The following is an 18,511-nucleotide window of genomic DNA, read 5'->3' as shown; positions in this document are numbered from 1 at the left end:
TCAGCCTTTGTTTCTCTTTTCTATTTGTCCTTCCCATATCAGCCTTTTCAATTATAACTTCTCACTTACCCCCTTCCTGACTAAATGAATGAAAACAACAATGGTACTGTCATTACCAAAATGACCAAGAAGACATTGCACACCTTCTAGATCACTAGACACACATGTGGGAGCAACCCAAGGTGTGGGTGATCCAACTACACTGTGTAAATATGTGCAAATTACTTGACAACACTGTACATCTGTTTTCCCATCTGAAAAACAGAAATCATATTACCTACCTTATAAGACTATATGGATTAATGGAGATGATATATGGATAAACCTAGAACACTGCTTGGCCCAAAGGAGACTATCCATAAATTTAACTTCTTTCCATAAAGAGGAAAGAATAATAATCAATGTGTTAAAATGGATGGAAAAGGGAATCATAGTAGATGATAAAATAACAGGAAATGGGGCAAAGGATTGGGAAAGGAGCTTGCTAAGTAGATTCTCATCACAAAGAAAAACACATGAGAAACCAAGACAGAGATGGAGATGGATGCTTCTAAAAAAAGATTCTCCTAGTATAAAAGTGTGGAGGAGGGCAAGGGAAACACTCAAGCACCATTAATCACAATCCTTGATGTCACTCCCTCTGGGTTTCAGGAGGAAAGAAACAGGCAGAAAAAGCATGTGTAGTCCTGTATATCATTCAAAAAAGCAGCTGCTACTCAAATCTGGAAAGTCAAGGCTCTTTAAAAAAAAATGCTGGAGCCAAACAAGATCCCAGAAATAGCATACTTGTAGAAAACCACTCACTGCTTCTGGGAAAATAGATTTAGGGTTGAATTAAGGATAACATTGCACAATGCAGACTGGAAGAGAAAGGAAACAGAATTTGACTGGGTTTGTCTGAAGGTTCCTGTCATTGGTTCATTCAGCAAATAATTACTGAATACCTATTGCATGCCAAACTCTGTATCCACTTTAGGAAAATGATTTCTCCTTTAAGCATATTAAGGTTCATCAAAATACTTGTTGGCTTTATGGATCTGGAAAACCACACACTTTTTAGAGCAAGGGAACTCAGTCTAATGTGAAAGAATATTAAACTGGAAATCCTGGAGATATATGAAAATTATTTCATCTCTGTCACCAATTAGCTGTACCACTTTAATTAAGCCTCTATGACTCTATACCTTTCAACCACAGTCTTCTCCCTGTGTCATAAATCCAGATGAGTGTCCATAAACAGGGGTCTCCAACCCCTGGGCCATGGACTGGTAATGGTCCTTGACCTGTTAGGAACTGGGCCGCACAATAGGAGGTGAGCGGCGGGCAAGCGAGTGAAGCTTCATCTGTATTTACAGCCGCTCCCCATCACTCGAATTACCACCTGAGCTCCGCCTCCTGTCAGATCAGAGGGAGCATTATATCCTCATAGGAGCGTGAACCCTACTGTGAACTGCGCATGCGAGGGATCTAGGTTGCGTGCTCCTTATGATAATCTAATGCCTGATGATCTGAGGTGGAGCTGAGGCAGTGATGCTAGCACTGGGGAGTGGCTGCAAATACAGATTATTATTAGCAAAGAGGTTTGACTGCACAGAGACCATAATAAATCAATTGCTTGCAGACTCATATCAAAACCCTATCAAGTGAGTGGCAAGTGACAAGTAAGCCACATCTGGTGGTAGCTTTATAGTGGCAAGTGAGTTGATGTACTTCAATTGTACAGCTGCATCTGGCGGCAGGCTTTAAGTCAGAATCTGACACTTATTTTAGTCCGTGTGTGGCCCACCCATTATTTTATTTACCACTTCCATCCGTGTCGCTTTCCTTTACTGCACACTTGTCTCAATCACGGTTTTGGTAAGCCCACAAGCTAACCCTAGACAAAATGAGTAAAAAACAAATGTCGCTGGAGAGCTTTTTTGAAAAGGGGGAAAGACCCAATGATGAGGCAGCAGAAGACTCTAAGACTGTCAACAAAAAGAAAACTGCATTTAAAAGAAAATACCAAGAGTCCTATTTGAATTATGGGTTCATTGCAACAGGTGATTCACATTCTCCAAGCCCGCTTTGTATAATATGTGGCGACCGGCTATCCAACGAAGCCATGAAACCTTCAAAACTGCTTTGCCACATGGAGACCAAGCACCCTGCATTAAAAGACAAGCCTTTGGAGTTTTTCAACAGAAAAAACATGAACACGAAGAACAGAAGCAAGTATTGAAGGCCACCACCTCATCAAATATGTCTACACTGAGAGCATCATTCTTAGTGGCTAACCACGTTGCTAAAGCTAAGAAGCCCTTTACTATTGGTGAAGAGTTGATCCTGCCTGCTGCTAAGGACATTTGTCATGAACTTTTAGGAAAGGCTGCAGTTCAAAAGGTGGCACGTGTTCCTCTTTCGGCTTACACCATAACTAGATGAATTGATGAAATAGCAGAGGATATTGAGGCACAATTGTTAGGGAGGATTAATGAGTCACTGTGGTATGCAATCCATCTACCAATGTTGACAACAAGGCAACAATGCTGGTTTTTGTGTGATGTATTTTTCAGGAGGATGTGCATGAGGATATGTTATGTGCACTTTTGTGCCAACCAACACCACAACTGCAGAACTATTCAAGTCTTTGAATGATTACATATCAGGAAGACTGAATTGGTCATTTTGTGTTGGTATATGCGTGGACGAAGTGGCTGCCATGACCGGACGGCTTTCTGGTTTCACTACTCGGGTCAAAGAGGTTGCCTCTGAATGTGAGTCTACGCACTGTGCCATCCATAGAGAAGTGCTGGCTAGCCGAAAAATGTCACCTGAAGTTAACAACGTTTTGCAGGATGTGATTAAAATTATCAACCACATTAAAGTATATGCCCTTAACTTAGTCTGTTTACACAGCTCTGTGAGGAGATGGACACAGAGCACACATGTCTTCTCTTATACACAGAAGTGAGATGGCTTTCTAAAGGTGGATCACTGGCCAGAGTTTTTGAGTTATGAGATCCACTCCAGAGATTTCTTTTAGAAAAAGAGTCACCACTGGCAGCACATTTCAGTGACACAGAATGGGTCGCAAAATTTGCTTACTTGTCTGACCTGTAACCTGCTCAACGAACTCAATCTGTCACTTCAGGGGAGAACGACAACTATGTTCAAGTCGGCAGATAAAGTGGCTGCATTCAAAGCCAAACTGGAATTATGGGGGCAACGAGTGAACATTGGGATTTTTGACATGTTTCACACATTAGCAGAGATTTTGAAAGAGACTGAGCCAGGACCTTCTTTCTCCCAGCCATTGCATGATCACCTATCTCAGCTTTCAAAAGAGTTTGAGCATTACTTCCCAGCCACAAAAGACCCCCCCCCCCAAAAAACTGGGAAGGAATGGATCTGCGACGCATTTGTGAATAAGCCAGGTGAATCGACTTTGTCCGTGCTAGAAGAGGATCAACTGCTTGAGATTGCGAATAACGGTGGCCTTAAAAGTATGTTTGAGACAACTTCAAATCTCCATACGTTCTGGATTAAAGTCAAGGCAATCCTGAGATTACCACAAAAGCACTGAAAAGCCTGCTTCCATTTCCAACATCCTATCTTTGTGAGGCAGGGTTTTCTCCAGTGACAGCAACCAAAACAAGATTACGGAGTAGACTGAACATAAGCAACACACTTCGTGTCTCACTGTCTCCCATCACTCCCAGATGGGACCATCTAGTTGCAGGAAAACAAGCTCAGGGCTCCCACTGATTCTGCATTATGGTGCGTTGTATAACTATTTCATTATATATTAAAATGCAATAATAATAGAAATAAAATGCACAATAAATGTAATGCGCTTGAATCATCTCGAAACCATGTCTGTGGAAAAATTGTCTTCCAAGAAATCAGTCCCTGGTGCCAAAAAAGTTGGGGACCGCTGTCCGTAAACATTTTGACATCTATGGCAGATATACAAACAGGGTTCTCTTTGGCCAACATTATTAATAATCTATAAGGTATTTTCTAAATGAGATTCATTATGAGGAGAGAAAAGTAACCCTTAAAGTAAGGGAGAAATTTGGCCCTTGATCAAACATTTTTCTCTCTTAAGGACACTAATTATGACTGCTCATCTCCTCCTGGCATCATCTAACATAACACTGTTGGCATAATAAATGCCCATTAATTATCTGGTGAGTAAAAAATTCATGATTCTCATTTAAAGAGAAAGTAGGTTCCTATGAGGCCAAAATTTGACCAACCTCGCACATGATTTAACATCATCTTCCCCATTATCAGGTTACCCAGAATGAAAAACATATTCTCAATCTTGGTTAAAAGCTTGCTTCTTCCTTTGTGTATTTCCTGCTAATCAAACATCTCAACTCTCCCAGTATCTTTGTTTATTAAAGGCCAATTCATCCTCTGATGCTTGGATTTGGCCAATGGCCCATGTGGAGCCCCTCAGCCAGAGACTTAAAAGAGAAAGAATGAGGCTGAGGTGTTATTCCTCCCAGTTATCTTCCCGAGACATTGTGCTGGCAGGCTGTATCCCTGGACCAAAGGCCCCTGCTTCTCTCCAGGGGGACCTCTCTCCACAGCTCTGTGCTTCCAAGGCCTGGGAGTAGTAACAACTTGGTTGTTAGAAGCTCCAGGACACGGTACTGCCTTTGTCATTATCCTCAGCCTGCCCTTAGATTCTTTAATAGCTCCTTTAGTAAACCCTCTGTTTGGTTCTCTATCACAGCAGGTAGTAGCTTAAAATAACAATCTGTGTTTGCTTTCACAGTTCTATTGGTCAAGAATTTGGAAAGGGCTTCTTTAAGGTCTCTCATATGGTTGCAGTTATCTGTTGTGGGGAGTTCGGGGTTGGGGGGACTTCAGTCAATTGAGTCTAGATGATGCAGCTCCACCATGGCTTACTCATATGGTGGGCAAGTTTGAGTGTGGCACGTGACTTCCCATAGCAAGTGTGTGTGTGTGTGTGAGAGAGAGAGAGAGCATACCACATTGCCTTTCATGGCCTCACCTCTGAATTCAGGGAGCCTCAAGTCTGCATTCTGTTGATCAAGGCAGTTAAAAAGATCCATCCAGTTTCAAGGGGAGGGAACAGAAACTGTACCCCTTGATGGAGGCATGCCAACTTCACATTGGAAGGGGAGTGTGTAGGATGGAAACAGGAGAGAAACCCACTTTCTAGAAATAGGTAATATGGTTGCATGAATACTTCATCTTCCAGGATACTGAACCCCTAAGAACAAGATCGGTTCTGGCTCTTCGGTGGAACCTAACCTGAAGATGGAGTGCAGGAGATTCTATCCAAAGAGGAAAAAAAAAATCAAGCCAGAGAATCAAGTAGATGATTACGTTCACCACATCAGTGGGAAATAACTGAACAAATTTGACCCTGACTCTGTTGTAACCAAATAATATAAACTCTGAGAGGTTAATGAAAACAGATGGAACCAGAATTAGAAGGTGGGCTTCCCACCACAGAGCTCTGTTCTCCAGATCAGGTCACCTTGCTAAGCCTCATCTGCCTCTTTTAACAGTATACACACGGATATTTTAAGAATGTTTTAAACAAGGCTTGCCTTCGGCATATGTGTTAAACAAGCAAGAAGAATCTGAGACCCAACAAATAGTCATTACCAAATCTATTTCTCTGTTGACTAGATGTCATACATCCAACAAAGTGGATGTTTTAAAATAACTCAATTTTTTTTTGTGTTACTTTCTGTTAGAATGCCAGTGACAACTATTACCTCTCAAACAAGCACAAACATGCTGAAAGACCTTAAATGCAGCATAAAGTAATATCCAACTACTTAAATACTACAAAGGTGATGACACCTCAGAAGAGAATAAAACTGTACAATGGCATAAGAACCTGAATGCCATTCTGAGACAGGACTGCATCAGTAGGTAAAGAGGATTTCAAGATTGTATTTATTAGAAAGGAAAAAAAAGGTCAGCACTACACAGAATGAAAAGTGGCCTTTTCCATGGAGATTCCTGAACCTAATTTATCTTGCTTCACTGAGACAGGAAATGCACTACAATGCTCAGGATGGGGGAAAATGACAATTTAATGATTATGGAACATCTTTCACTTTCCATGGTAACTGAACAATCTCAACATCAAAGGCAGAACTGGTAGCCTCTTGGAAAATGGAACGTCATTTTGCTTTCTTTTCACTTTTTACTACATCGGTGAACTTTAGCATCTTCTCTGGCTTTATTTTTCCATTTTAATTTAGCACTGATACAAAACAGACCTGACTTTAAGTGTATCATGCAAGGTAATAATTTATGTTGGAAACCTCAAATGGAGGGGACAGAACCACTTTTGTATCTGTTACATTTTAATGACTTTAAGTATATCCAGCTGAACAAAGTTCAGACCTCACTATTACAGGTGAGGGTAGCTTGACATGATAAACTTCCTATTCCTCCAGCCACCTCATAAAGGGTAACATACAAACTGCCATCTCTAAGACACACTATTCTCCCTACTCTCATACTCTTCTATCTATAATGCTATCAGCACTATTGAATTTTAGAGCTGCTTTTATATCAGCAATTCTTTATATTTTTCCCCAAGCATCATTTGCTAATTTTAGGTGGGGGAAGCCCTAGCACTGAACTCAGGGAAGGAATTCATTTAAGACAACTATAAATTTCCATTATCTTTGCTTTCTAATATTGAACAACAACAAAAAAATTCATTTAAATGAAAATTCTTAGACGATGGAGTTTTAGGGTTAATAAGCATTTCTCTCGATTAAAAGCTTGGCTATAAAAAAAAAAAAAAAGCTTGGCTATAACTTGCTACCAATGTCCCTATAAGAAGAGTGTATACAGAACACTGGTATGAATGAAGTGAAGACAATTAGGTGAAATTTGGGGGAGGGGATACTATTGTTTGTTGTTTGTTTTACCAAAAGTAACCTCAAACCTGCACAGGTTTTACAAATACTAGCATTGTACACAATGAAATTTTGCCTAAGAATGAAACCAAAGCGCATTCAATGTTGTGGGATTCATGAGGGAAGCATGGTAATTGCCTGTTTTACAGATGTCCAAGTCCAGGGTTGGAGCCCTCAACTCCTCCCGCCCCCAGCTCCATCTCCTTTTGTTAGGTCCCTGAAATCAGCAAGTATCAAAAAACTTAGGAAAGACAAATATTTTCCCAGACTCTAGGAAAAAGATGGCAGCTTCCTCCCCCCTCCTTTGACTCTAGATATTGTGAAATTGGGGTTCATTTTTAAGTGAGAGAAGAGAACTGTTTATTTTTTTAATTTAATTTATTTTTGTATATAGCAGGTTCTTATTAGTTATCTATTTTATACATATTAGTGTATATATGTCAATCCCAATCTCCCAATTCATCACACCAACACCCACCCCCGCCACTTTCCCCCCTTGTTGTCCATACGTTTCTTCTCTACATCTGTGTCTCTATTTCTGCCTTGCAAACCAGTTCATCTGTACCATTTTTCTAGATTCCACATATATGTGTTAATATACGATATTTGTTTTTCTCTTTCTCACTTACTTCACTCTGTATGACAGTCTCTAGGTCCATCCACATCTCTACAAATGACCCAATTATGTTCCTTTTTATGGCTGAGTAATATTCCATTGTATATATGTATCACATCTTCTTTATCCATTCGTCTGTTGGGCATTTAGGTTGCTTCCATGACCTGGCTATTGTAAATAGTGCTGCAATGGACATTGGGGTGCATGTGTCTTTTTGAATTATGGTTTTCTCTGGGTATATGCCCAGTAGTGGGATGGCTGGGTCATATGGTAATTCTATTTTTAGTTTTTTAAGGAACCTCCATACTGTTCTCCATAGTAGCTGTATCAATTTACATTCCCACCAGCAGTGTAAGAGGGTTCCCTTTTCTCCACACCCTCTCCAGCATTTGTTGTTTGTAGATTTTCTAATGATGCCCATTCTACATTGTAGTTTTGATTTACATTTCTTTAATAATTAATGATGTTGTGCCTCTTGGCCATCTGCATATCTTCTTCAGAGATATGTCTATTTAGGTCTTCTGCCCATTTTTTGATTAGGTTGTTTTTTCTTTTAATATTGGGCTGCATGAGCTGTTTATATATTTTGGAGATTAATCCTTTGTCCATTGATTCGTTTGCAAATATTTTCTCCCATTCTAAGGGAAGAGAACTGTTTATTCTGCTCATTTTCCTTTTTGGAGTTATGAGCCATTTGACGTTGAGAACCATTTAATGTATCATGATTTGGCATTTTCTTTGGGGACTAGAGTGCCTTTGGTTTAGGAAGCTCTTTTGACTCATTTCCTAAGGGCAGCAGGAAAGGGGAAATGAAGAGTTGGCTGTTTAACTGGTGCTCTAGGATTTTAGAGAGAGGAAGGCAATGAATACTCCAAAGTTTTGTTTCTCAAGCTGTCCAAGACCGCTTGCCAGAGTAGAAAAGTAGATGGAGATTTAAGTATGGTGCATCAATCAGCTTTTGTGTGTCAATGCTACCTAACAGCTCAAAAATCTCAGTGACTTACAACAAACATTTAATTCATGCTTACAGAACTTCAGGCAAGCTGTGGTCCAGCAAGAGTTCACTGGGCTTCTCTGGACCAGGCTGGATGCCACTTTGGGTCAGGTACAGGTTTACTCCACAAGTCTTTTTGCCAGGACCCAGAAGGAAGAAGCAATGACCACCTGAGGCAAGATATTTTCATGGTGGAGATCAGAGTTCCAGAAGAGGTGATGGAAGGTTGCCAAACCTCCTAAAGGCCCAATTTGGAACTACAGAGTATCACTTCTGCTTACATCTCACTGGCCAAGTCATGTAGTGAAACTCACACTCAGTAGTGGGGAGGGAAAGAAGAGTCTGCCTACAAGGAATACATGAGAAGGGCTGGAAGGAAGGAAGAATTATGAACAATAATACAGTCTAGTGCACCTGGGTTTGGGCTCCATTTATCCTCATAATGGTGTTTTATTCCTGATATTCATGGATGAGTTCCAGAGGGTCATAGGAACCTACAGGAATTTCATAGAGTCTGTATATTCATGTATTTTTCTTATTCTACCAGGCATCCTTTACCCTTCTTCCTCAAAAGAGGTAAGGAACCTCACCTTTAGACACAACTACATTTAAGGCTGAATGTCTGTGCTAAGCTGAAAAATCTACCCCTTAAATCCCTACCAAAATATCTGTAAATATTAATATCTCTAAATATTACCTTATTTGGAACAAGGACCTCTGCAGATGTGGTTAAGTTAAGGATTTTGAGATGGGGGTAGTATACTGGATTATCCAGTTGGGCTCTAACACAATCACAAGTGTTCTTATAAGAGAGAGGAAGACATACACAGAGGAGGTATCAATGTGAAAACAGCAGAAGAGATTGGAGTAACGTGACCACAAGCCAAGAAATGCCAGCAGCCACCAGAAGCTGGAAGAGGCAGGGAACGGATTCTCCCCTGGAGTCTGTAGAGGGAGCATGGCCCTGTGGACACCTTGATTTGGGCCCAGGGGAGCTGATTTTAGACCTCTGGTCTCCAGAACTGTGAGAGAATAAATTTTTGTTGTTTTAGGCCACCAAGTTTGTGGTAATTTTTTATGGCAGCCTTAGGAAACTAATAACATCAGTTCCTTCAGTTTTTGCCTTCTTTAAAAAAATTTTAATGTTGAAAGATAAAGTATTCAGATAGATTAAGTTTCCAAGAAAGGGGGAAAATAGATACAATGCCCTAAAGTTTGCAGTTCAATCACAAGCCAGTAGTTAATGAGCTGTGAAATGAGCTAGTGATATCTGTCCATTTCATTCTGGGCAGGTTTTTACTTTTCTACAGTATCTTCTAAATTGATTGGTCCCTTGTTAGAATTACCAGCAAGGAAACCGAAAAGGGGATCAGAGATTTTAAAAAAAAACAAACCTGACCATCCCACAATGAGATGCCATTTAAACCTACTAGAATGGCTAAAATTAAAAAGACTGACAATATCAAGTGTTGACAAGTATGCGGCACAACAGAAACCCTCATAGATTGTCTATGACCAGCCACTCAAAAATAATTTGGCCTTTGCTTACAAAGTTAAACATGACCAGACAATTCCACTTCCCAGGTATTTACTCAAGAGAAATCAAAACATATGTCCACTAAAAGACTTGTACACAAATGTCTATTGAATCTTAATATATAACAACCCAAATATCCATTAATAGGGGATTGGATATATTCATAGAATAGGATACTATGCAGTGATATAAAGGAGCAAAATGTTCTGTGCAACAAAACAGGTGAATTGGCTTCTTTTCCTGAACGTTTCTCAAAGTCTTCCATGGTTTCCTCTTTCAAAGAAAATGTTAGGCTGGAGTGTAAATTTGGATGTTTACATTATGTTGAGTGAAAGAATCCAGACATAAAAGTGTATATACTGTATGACTCCATTTGTGTGAAGTTCTAGGACAGGCAAGGTTAATCTATGGTGATAGAAATCAGATCAGCGGTTGCCTGGGGTAGGGCTGGAGGTGACTGCTAAGAGACAACAGGGATCTTTCTGGACTGATTAAAATGCTAAATTTCTTAATTGGCAGAGTAGTTGTATACATTAGCCTAACTCATCAAACTCCACATTTCCTATCTGACATTTTATTTTACATAAATTATACCTCAACAATGATTTTTTAAAGTACCTTTCTGAAAGCACTAACACTAATATTAGTTAAATGAGTTTGAAAGCAGAGCGCTCAGATTTTATCAGTTGGATTTGATTCAAGAATCCTAGCCTTCATCCTAATGAACAGCTAGATGTGACTGGCAGGGAGAGAGTAAACAAACAAATGGGATGGAGGCATCTCAGGGTTCTAGGGCATTCTGGGGCTAACCTGGCTCCCAGATGGGCCCCTGAAAGACAGCTGGATGTGGTGGGTGAAGCAAGGATCGGGGGAGCAGAGTGACTGAGGCCGGGCAGGGACTTGAGGTTCCAGCTCCAGACCTCGCCGCCCAGCCTTAGCCAGCAGAGCTGTCATTAAGCCACTTTCCCTAGTGTGGAATGCCTTTGAAGACAGCAGAGGGGAGCGGAGCTTTCAAGTTCCAAAGAGAAAAACAGTTTTCATACAGAGCCTATGCTCTGCAGTATATAATTGCATCGCCTTGTTTTCCTGAAGCATTTGCAAGGTCTCCCATGGTTTCCTCTTTCAAAGAAAATGTTAGTCTGAGGCATACGTTTAGATGTTTACATTTGTTATTGCAGTGGAGTTAACCTACTTCAGATCAATTTACCACCTTCATCTTTGTCCCGAAATACTTGACAAATTGTTTTATAACCAATTAGAGGTCTCTATATTAGTTCGTTATCCCTTTAAAATAGCTCACTGGATTCCTAAAGTTTCAATCCATTTGATTATATTTTGGGTACTTTCCTAATGTCTAGTTCTCCAATGGAATCAACTATTCTTTTCATCTAACGTTTTTTTTGTGTGTGGGGGATAGGGGATGTTAAATTTCTACTCTCTGCTTGCTTTAAGGAGAAAAGAAGTTCTAAATGTTACCAGCCAATGATATAACCTACTTGAGAAGTAGACTGTGCATTTCAAAAGCACTTGCACATACTTCAGGTAGAGGCAGACCATTGTACCTTAACTAGACACATGGAGTTGATCATCCAATAACTAAACAGTCAGTTGTCAAAGCTTTCCATCAATTTGACATGGAAATTAACACACGATGATTTGTTGCTCCATGATTTCTCCTCCCCAATCACACAAAGTCACACATCAATTTGAAGTTTTGGGAAGTGAATCCACCAATTCTTTATTTATCCCACAATAGACACACTGTGGAACAACTATTATGACACACTGTGGAACAACTATTATGACACACTGTGGAACAACTATTATGACTTGACAACTATAGCAGTAGTAAGACAGCCTTCTTCTGAATTCTATTCTTTCCAGTTGTAACTCAGAGTTTTCTGTTGTCATATATACTCAAGAGAAGCCCATAATTAAGGATGCCCTAAGAGAAATTTCCAGAAAGAAATAGAAGAAAAAACCCAGAAAGCCAAAACACTGTTTCAAAGCAACCATGCAAAAGAAAACATAAAAAAAAAAAAGACTGTTAGAAACCTATTCAAAAAATCAAGAGGGAGAGTCTGGTCTAGAAGGCATTCAGGTTACAAGCCTAAGATGAGAGCTGTAATTCCATTTTTTTCATATATACAAGGTGAAGAGATGGATATTCAATATACTTCCCAGCAGTTCTCCTATCATCCTTCCCTTGGAGAAGAGAGCCCAGGCTTAAGGAAATTGTACCTAATATTTTATGTGTGTTTACATTATATCTCTCATCTTACTCACAGTATGAATTACCACCACTGAAAACCAAAAGCAAATGGCAAAAAACAAACAAACAAAACCAAAAGAAACCTAAACAGTGACACTGTTCCCAAAGCTTACAATGTCTTAATATTTAAGACTGGCAAAGGTAATCTTTTATGAGAGAAATTGATCCCAAACTTTAGCAGTTTCCGAATTATCTGTTAAAACACAGACTGCTGGGCTCAGCCCCAGAATTTCTGATTCAGTAGGTTTGCTTTTATAATACGTTTTCAAGTGATGCTGATGCTGCAGGTCCAGAGACCATACTTTGAAAAGCACTGGGGTGGAGGCTAATGATACCTCTTTCCCTAATGCTAACTCCTCCATCCATATCTCTACCTTTACTCTTTTCACATCAGAGATGGCAACAGGCCCTACTTTGTAACAATGACCAGGCAATAACAATGGGAAGTTTGAGACAGAGAGTGAATCACTGAATATAAGGATGGGCCTGCCATTGTTAGACACCTCCAGTTCTACAGGAAACAGCCTTGACCTCTGGAGACAGGTTGTAGATTTGTGAAGAGGAAACCTGCCAACATCCACCCATTTATACACCCTCAAATGATGTAAAACAAACTCAAAAAAAAAAAAAAAGGAAGAAAGAAAGTAAAGAAAAAACCTGGAATGTCCCACTGCAGTGGAATTCTGAACATCACTGAGAAAATTGTGCAAGAAGATGGAGATTATCTGGGGAACTTGCAGATAAAATTCTGGGTGGCTCTATGCCAGAAAAAATAACCCCTTACAATTAAGAACACGTTAAATTAAACTGTCTGGGCTTAATTGAGCCCACTCTGAAAGTTCCTTTTCAATAAACATGGTGCTTTCAGCAGGTGAGAATGAAATTGTCCAGTCTCTTGAAATTAAGTTAAACCCCACCTCTTCTGTCCTTCGAGCAAGTTCTCTTGAAGGATGACAGAAGGATGTTGCAAAGCGAGGAGGCCAATTCCAGGGGATTCAAAATGTCACCCAACTCATATGCAAGGAAATACCTACTTGTAGCCAACAATATCGCACACTCTTTTGCAATGGGCTGGTTCCATGAAGGTACTGCAGAACCGGCAGCACACAGGTGATTGCAAAACCCGGTGGTGACATCTTCCCAACACACATGAACACACAACTTTTAAGTAACGTCTGAGAAAGCCAACTTGAAAGCCAAATGGTTTCCAAGAAAATCTAAGGAGACCTGAAACATCTATGCAGATAATCAGTATCTCCCACCCAAAGATCCCCATTGTACTTCCTCATATCTCATTTCTCCTCAAAACTTTCAAGTCCTTCATTATTTTAATCTATATGTGCAGAGAGAGAGTCAGAGAGAGTAAAAGATGGGCAGGAGGAAGGTAGTGCTCAACGCCCACTGGCATCAGCATTGAGACCACATCTCCCTTGAGGCATTTATTATTCATGCCACACTCCCTGGATTCTGAGCACATGCATAAACAGGCAGACACACATCAGGGGCCACAAATAAGCTAATACAACTTTTTGGAGGAAATGAGGAGGGTTGAGAGAAAGCTAAGTGTCTTCAAAATCAGAGAAGCAAATAAACACAACTGTTCTGCCGATGTTTGCTTTCCCCGCTGGCTGTCAGAAGTTGCACCTCAGGCATCAACTTGCCTGGACAAGGGTGGCTCTCGGTGGCTCGGCCTGTGTCCAGAGGATTTGTCTATTAGTCACAAACTCGGTCTCTCTGTGTGTCTGAGGAAGAGCCATGATTCATCTTGACAGCTGTCAGCGTGTTACCTCAAATGGGCACAGGGAACGATGAGCAACCTGGGGCCGGAACTGAGCACAAAGGAGCCAAGGCCACTTCCCGTAACACTGACAAGGTCTGGGCTAGAAGAGTTGATGTGGCAAGAATGCTGGGCCAGGAGCAGCCCCACAGAAGGGGCTGTGTCAGCACACTTTCCAAATCCTGCCGTTGTCTAGAAGGACAACCTTAGCTCGGAAGCCCTGGAATGTACTCCCGTGAAAAAAAATGTTATGTTCCTTCACATTCTTCTCTTTTCCCCAACAGCACTTACTTCAGGCTTCAAACAAATGAATGTTTGATTTCATAACTTAGTCAATTCTGCATATTCAACTCTAATATTATACTTCGGAAAAAATGTATACCTCTGACCCATAAATTCCACATGTAGGCATATTCCTAAGAGAAATGTGTACATATGTTCCCTGGAAGATATGCATTAGAGTGTTCAGAGCAGCATTATTGCTAACGGCCCCAAAGTGGAAATTGCCCAAATGCACCTCAACAGTGGATTGAATAAATGAGTTGTGTGTATTCATACAAGGGACTACAAAACAGCAATGACAAGGGTATGCAAGAATCCCACAAACAAAATGTTGAGCAAAAGAAGTCAGACCCTAAAGACTAATACTGTATAGTTCATTGTATATAAAGACTAAAATAAGCAAAACTAAATCATGCTATTAGAAATCAGGAGGGAGGTTACACTGGGTCGGGGAGAGGTTGGGAGGGAGAGCCCCGGGGAGCTGGAAAAGGGCTTTTTCTTGATCTGGGTGTTGGTTACACATCTATTCAGTTTTTAAATGCATCAAACTGTCTGCTTGTGATATGTTCACTTTTCTGCATGTGGATCACACTTCAGTAAAAAGCTAACACACTACATACACACACACACACACACACACACAAATCAAAACAAAATAAAAAACAAAACAAAACAACCAACCAACCAAAACACCTACTAGGTTGTCACCGTCAAGATTTATAAACCATAGAATGCAAATGTAGTGAGCAGTGCAAATAAGAAATTCTGTAAGAATTTGCCATATCAACTAGCCTGCCCCAACTGTCATATCAGTATAATAGAGAAAAATATCATGTCGCATAAAGGGTTAGTCCCCTGCATTATTGTCCTTATAAGTGTCTTACACCAGCAAAGGTGCATCTGATCATACAAACTTCAGGATGTGATGCATCAGAGTTTACCACACATGAAATGGGGGAGGAACTGTGTGGTAAAGGATGCCTTTCTCCAAAGCTTTCCCAGGGAAAAGAAGATACATTTCTCATCATCTCTCTTTCTTCCATCCTTAGATCCCATTCCAAAGATAACGTGTAATCACAGGAGACATCTTATCAATAGAAAACTCATTTTGCCTAGACCCATGACAAATGGGTCAACTGAAACCTATAAATCATTGCTTAAGACTTAGCCAAAGTTGATCAAATATTTTTCCCAAAAAGGAAAGCTTTCTTCTCTTAAAAGGGCAGCATCCTCTGGTTAACAGTATAACTCTTAACTAAACCTTTGCATTGGAATATGTTTCTGTAGAGATAGCTTAATGGAATTGCTAAAAGATCTATGACTCCTCTGATAAGGAGTTCCAGAACCAGGGAATCACATGCATTATTTCAAGTTTATATGAGTAAAAACTCCAAAAAAATTGTAACATACCCTTTTAAGCAACCAAATTTTCACTTTAGACATATTAAATGGAAATACCTCTAAATTACTTCATAATCAATATTCAATTACAAATATTACCTGGATAAGGGCACGAAAGCATTAAGGACTTTTTTGAGTTCAAAACATGGCTGTTAGAGTCAGATGGGGAAGGGCGGTGGGGGGAAGACCTTAAAGTTCTTTGGTCTAATATTTTAGCTCAAGCAGAACAAATGAAAATCAAATATACTATCCAGTGGCCGTATCAGTGAGCACTGTCTTCCAGCATTGCCCAGTTATTGTAACAAGAAATAGCCATAAAGGAACTCCAGAGATTGTCAACTCCAATTTCTTGTTTTTTAAATGAAATGAGAACTAGTTGGTGGCTGAATGACTCACCCAAGATCACTCAGTAAAGAGTGGCAGGCGAGAATTATAGCCAAATCTGCCAGCTTCCAAATCGGTCTCAAATCAACTGTAGGACACTGTCTTGCCCATGAGCCTCTGAACTATTTCCATGGGTCCATGGCAGGTGGTCCCCTCAGACTCCATTCCAGGGAAATGGAGAATGATGCTGGCAGAAGTAGACAAGGGGAGAACCACTACACCCCAGCCAGGAAACCCATGCACTTCTCAGAAGCACAGACCTCTTTATGTACTGAAAATGGATATTTCAGGAACTGAGCAAATAACTGGTGTTTTAAAATCCAAACAGACTTTAATATATTTTTTAAAATTCCTATTTCCCAACTTTGGGATTCTGATGTTGTATATATATACAAGTATATTCAAAGATAGAAAACTTATACAGAGATCATTAAAAGGGCATAACCCAGAATATATAACCATGCAACAGGACCCCCTATGTTTCTCACACTCTCTTATCTCCCCCTGACACACGTCCAACAAGTGATCCAACTTCCTCACTCAGGGGGAAAGGCCCATTAGCAAATGGCACTCAGACATGGAGGTCTGAAAGAAGATCCCACACTCTGGAAGATGTGTTGGAGACATTTCATGACAAAATCAAGTGGCTTTCTCCCTCGGAGTTTATCAAGACTGATAATAAAGCAAATGCAGTGTGAGACACAAACACACATACGCACACACACACACACACACATTGTAGAGTGAGGAAAATAGAGTGACTTGTTCATGTGTCCTGTTTTATAGACTTCAATTAAATTATTTGTGCCCTTGAATTGGGAAGCAGGGTTCTGGAATTATTTTTTTTAATAGAACAAAAAGCCATCTTGGAACCTCTTGCTCCAAAATCACTCCTGCTAATAAGTAACATGTAACACAATTACAAACTCAACGTGTTCCTTTAATGTTCTCATTTCTACCAAAATAGACAAATCATTGCTACTTAGGAACCTCCCTGTCTTTGGTTGGAACCAAATTAATTTGATAGTTATATTACAGTAAAACAGCAAAGGCTGACAGCTGCAATAGAGAAAGTATAGTTAACATTCCTAACTTTTATTTTTAGTTAATATTGCTCTCACAAGGATCATTGTTCAGGAGACTCCTGACTCACTGCACAAAATGTATTATGGGAAATTATTGTAAAGTTTCCTAAAGCTTATATTATCAGTTAGCTATTGCTGTCTAACAAACCACGCCAAAATTTAATGACTTAAAAGTATAACCATTTATTTAGCTTATGATTCTGCAGCTCAGCAATTGAGGCTGGGTTCAGCTGGATGCTTCTTCTTGTCTTTGCTGGGCCCCATCATGTGTCTGTGATCCCCACGGGTCACTTATATAACTCTGAGTCTGGGAATGTTGACTGGCTGTTGGCTGAGCCAGCGGGGACCTTTGAGCCATGGGTGTCTCTCATTCTCCATTGGGCTAGCTGAGCAAGAGAACAAAATCACACGAGACTTCTTGAGACCAAGACTTGTGGCTTGTCATCAACTCCTCTGCTTTCTAATGGTCAAAGCAATTCAAAAATCCAGCCAAGAGGTTGAAAAGAGACCATCTTTTTTTTTATTTAATTTTTTAAATTGAAGTACAGTTGATATAGAATATTGTGTTAGTTTCTGGTATACAGCAAAGTGATTCAGTTATATATATATATATATATATATATATATATATATATATATTCTTTTTCATATTCTTCCACATTGTGGATTATTACAGGATATTGAATACAGTTCCCTGTGCTATACAGTAGGTCCTCATTATTTATTTTATATATAGTAGTATCTGTGTATCTGTTAATCTCAAACTCCTAATCTGTCCCTCCTCCCCATCCCCTTTTCCCTTTGGTAACCATAAGTTTGTTTTCTATGTCTGTGAGTCTATTTCCGTTTTGTAAATATGGTCATTTGTATCATTATTTTTAGATTCCACAAATAAGTGGTACCATATATTTGTCTTTGATTTATTTCACTTAGTATGATAATCTCTAGGTTCATTCATGCAAATTGCATTATTTCATCCTTTTAATGGCTGAGTAGTATGCCATTCTATACATGTACCACATCTTCTTTATCCATTCATCTATCAATGGACATTTAGGTTGTTTCCATGTCTTAGCTATTGTAAACGGTGCTGCTATGAACATAGGGCTGGGTGCATGTGTCTTTTCGAATTATAGTTTTGAAACCATCTCTTGATGGCAGAAGCTGAGAAGTCTCATTGCTCAGAGTGTGGACACAGGGGAGTTATTAATTGGCGCCAAAATATAATCAATATTTCACATTTGAAAGTACAGTC

The sequence above is a fragment of the Balaenoptera ricei genome, chromosome 15 (assembly GCF_028023285.1).
Source record: "Balaenoptera ricei isolate mBalRic1 chromosome 15, mBalRic1.hap2, whole genome shotgun sequence".
In the NCBI taxonomy this organism is placed as follows: domain Eukaryota; kingdom Metazoa; phylum Chordata; class Mammalia; order Artiodactyla; family Balaenopteridae; genus Balaenoptera; species Balaenoptera ricei.
This window is presented reverse-complemented; position numbering follows the sequence as displayed.